This window comes from Balearica regulorum, chromosome 14, assembly GCF_011004875.1.
Source record: "Balearica regulorum gibbericeps isolate bBalReg1 chromosome 14, bBalReg1.pri, whole genome shotgun sequence".
Lineage (NCBI taxonomy): Eukaryota > Metazoa > Chordata > Aves > Gruiformes > Gruidae > Balearica > Balearica regulorum.
The window spans coordinates 21,119,759-21,123,483 of record NC_046197.1 but is presented as its reverse complement, the minus strand read 5'-3'; the positions used below and the strand labels follow the sequence as shown (position 1 = coordinate 21,123,483).

At 43.9% G+C, this 3,725-nt stretch overlaps 1 long non-coding RNA gene across 2 annotated transcripts; it reads left to right on the top strand.

Moving 5' to 3' along the window:
* Nucleotides 1–3,393, top strand: LOC142603858 (uncharacterized). Of its 2 annotated transcripts, XR_012837754.1 has the most exons (3): nucleotides 1–121; nucleotides 1,146–1,414; nucleotides 1,525–3,393. It is a non-coding gene; the product is annotated as an uncharacterized LOC142603858 (long non-coding RNA). The 2 variants fall into 2 exon arrangements; XR_012837753.1 differs by lacking the exon at nucleotides 1–121 and having other exon boundaries at nucleotides 736–1,414.
* The last annotated feature ends 332 nt before the right edge of the window (nucleotides 3,394–3,725 follow it).

Genomic DNA, 3,725 nt, shown 5'->3' with positions numbered 1-3,725 from the left:
CACGGGGCACCGCCGCCGTTCCTGAGCCGGGGACCCGACAAGTCACCCATAGCTGTTCCTGAGCTGGGAGTCTGCGGGGCTCCCATCCGTTGGCGTGCGTTGGGGTATTACACCCATAAGGGTAGGAGAACGCAGACACTTAGGCGGGATAGCTTCTTACAGTAGCAGAGCAGCTCCAGCTTTGCAAAAGAACACTATGGCTTGTCCGTCAGCAAAGCTTTTAAACGGCAGCTGTAGAGGTGCAGAGTTTAATGGGTAGGCAATGTTTGTTCTGCATTTCAAGTGCATCATTGCACTCTGAGCAGTGTAAATTTAGCTCCTTTAAGCCTGATCTCCTGGGGCTGAGATTTAAGTGTTTGAACTTTAGTTGAAAGAAATATATCGATTAGGTTTTGATTTAGTTGTTCCTTGCTGAAAAGATACTGGGTAATGACTTGTACCTGCCCTTTCGTATTTTATTCACTTAATGGAGTCCCCGCTCATTCCCCTTTTCTTCCTCAACACCATTTTGCCTGAAAGTCCGCAGTGCTATGAGGAGAAATAAAAGAAAAAGCAGTTGTCACACTGTGAACATAATTGATTCAATAAGTAACATTTTTAAATTCCCTAGGCAAACTTCTGAGTCTTCACTTATGTCAATTAGTGCTTTATTCTGTAAACAGTGGCATGTCTAGTTTAGACTGATAGACTAAGGTAGTCAGCTTATTGCCTTCTACAAAGAATAGGCATGGAAGATGAACTGGTTTTCATAGATATAAAATATCTTGTCCAATTTTTTTGAGGGATGTGAAAAGAAATTCTCTTGACCTATTTGTTAAAGTTAATTGGGGTTTTTTTTCCTCCTCTCACAGTGACTCAAACCGAGAAATCTTTTTCTTTTATCTTGACAAACAGAGAGCATACTGGGCTAAGCCTTAGTCCCACACAAGTTACAGCAAAGCTCCAGGCTACAAGAGCTGACCAAGCATGAGAGGCAGGGTTGGCAGATTACTACAGTTTCAGTGCACAGGCAGAGCCAAAAAGGAGAGGAGGAAGGGATGGTTTAGGTTTTCTTACCTAAAGTGAGTGGGTTTTGCTTTTCACTAAATATGAAACTTTTCTCTCACTTTGTACTGAATCTTGAACTTAAATTCCTTTCAGAATAGAGAAGAATCTGGCTGTGGAGCACCTGTAGCCCTGACGTGGGAAGAGCACTCGGTCGAGAGCTTCCCCCAGTTTTCAGCTGGCTGCCCTGCTGCAAGAAGCTCAGCGTGACCTGATCAAGTGCCCTGGCTTCGTGCAGCCTTGACCTGGAAGAGCTTGCAAGCTGCTAAGGGTCCTCTGTCCCCTCCGGGTTCGCCCTGTGCCATAAGCGCTACTTGTGCCTCCCGGGCGGTGGGGAGAACTGCCCTGAGTTAGCGCGGGACCGTAAAATGTGAGTATTTTCTTTTAAGGCTTTACTGGGACGTTGTGGGGTACCCTTTCTAATGTATGAAATAATTCAGTTGTGTGTAAAACTGGTATTTATTTGTGCTTTTTTTCCAGGGTATTAAAATAATGGAGACACTTCTTCAGGAGCAGTGTGGGTGATCGTGCTCTTAATGAGCAACTGTAAGTGCAACATCCATCTACAGATAAGAAAAATTGTTCAGAGTTTGTGATACCTGTTGCGTGTTGTGCTCCTTGTAGTTCCACAAATCAATGTGCGGTTTTGTCTATTGTAAATAGCAGACAACTTTTGTGGAGTTTTCAGGAAAAATGATGATCTACTGCAGCGTTAGGCTTAATACTATTCCAGAATTTCTGCATAGTATGCTGATTAAGACAACTTCTGTGTCCTGTATTTAATTTTCATCTCTCTGTTAATACATTGTGAAAGTGGTAGTCCTAGTAAAATTACACGTTGGTTCTATCTAAGGATTTTTACTCAGAAGAAGTATCTTCAGGGGTTATCTGTGGAGGGAAGATTTGGTCAGCTCTTAAATTAGCTTCAGAGCAAGAGCAAATGGCTATTGATTACCTCCTAATAAATGTTCTTCTAAAACCAATTTTCTCTTTTGCAGGAGAAAATGTATTTGCTTAGAGTTTCCTTGGAACCACATATCTTCATCGCCATCGGAATTCCATGGCTGTTGTCTGAACTTTACTGGTACCATTCTATTGGGGAAAGAACATTTAATATGCAGAGGTGGAAGAGAAGACGACCACAGACTGCAAATCTCTTAAAAAAGATTAAGGAATTGTACTACGTAAGGAAATGTTGATCATGAAAATCACAGAGGAACAAGTGTAAGCCTGGAAACAGCGTCTTCCTGTGAATTGGTGCTGTAAGCTCTAGAGACTGAGAACTCAGTAAGGGAGCACAGGCCAGCACAACGGAAACAGCCCTTGTTGCGATGAAGACGCCCTTGCCTGTCAGCCAGCGCTCTGTGACCCATCTGGGGAGGTGCCAGCGCAGCCCCTGCGTCCGTCGGGGGGGAGCCTTCGTCCTACAGAGGTGGAGCTCAGCTCTGTCACTGTGCCCCACTCGAGTCACTCATTACTTCAGTTCCGATTGCTGTGTGGGAAATGTTTGGTTATTATACCCCTGCCAGCATGACTGGTTTCAGCTGTAAAGACATGCCTCGATACAAGTTTTGCATATATTTGGATTCTTTCAGAAAGTATTTCTCCTTTTCTGAATAGAAGAAGAAACTTGGAGGGGAATTAGAAGGGGCAAATAAAGTTCCAAACAAAGAGTGTCTCATGCTCTTTCCTCCTTTTGTTCCACACATGACATCCAGAGAGTTTTATTTTAAACTTTTCATTTAAAGTTCAGATATGCACAAACTATCTTTGCTGCCCTGCACTGGGTTAGGGTAGTACCACATTTCACAAATAGCCCCATTAAAGTCAGTGTTTGGTTTTTTTGTGGAGATTTGAACCAGTTATTTGATTGCCCTAAAGCAAAATGATCGGCTTTGCATTTTTCATGATGAGTTGTGTTATATTTTCTCAAGTGTGATGTAAACTCTTGGCGGACTCTTCCTTATGCTATGCCTGAGTGTTGTGGTCCTGCTGATTTCACTCTTCCTGGTCTCGGCTACCCTGTTCTGAAGCTGAATGAACGTTCTACCAAACAGCCCAGCCACAGGCTGTGGCCACGCGCCAGCTCCCCGGGAGCGTGAATGCACGAGCCTTTGGTTCCGTGGCTGGTGCTGTGGGTTTGGGGACGCTGGGCCGTGCCTTGTGATGAAGAACCATGGCACGGTCCTGGGGAAATGACCGTGCTTTGTCTTGGCACAGTGGAATGAAATACTTTCCTTCATCTTTCTTATTTTGGTTGTTAACTGGTTCTTGTGAATTTGGACTCTGAATGCTGAACAGTAAATATTTATGAAATGTAATGGCCAAGACTAAATACATTCATTAGCATATTTATTTTTATTGAGTTGCTGCTTTGTGTGCCCGAGGAAATTATCAAATTACTTCTATTTGAAATGCTGTGTACAATTTTAGGACTGACGTTTTTATTCTTGCGTCACTCTGGATTTTGGAATTAGGATAGGAAGCATCTGTGTCCTCCCCACCCCCAAAAGCAGGTGCCAGAAACAGGAGGGTTAAGATTTTACCTGGGAGCAAGGTGCTTGTTGTGAGGCCAGGGAGCATGGGCAGAGTGGTGGAACAGATTGGGTATTAGGGACAATTTCTTCACCCAAAGGGTTGTCAATCCCTGGAACGGGCTGCCCAGGGGAGTGGTGGAGTCA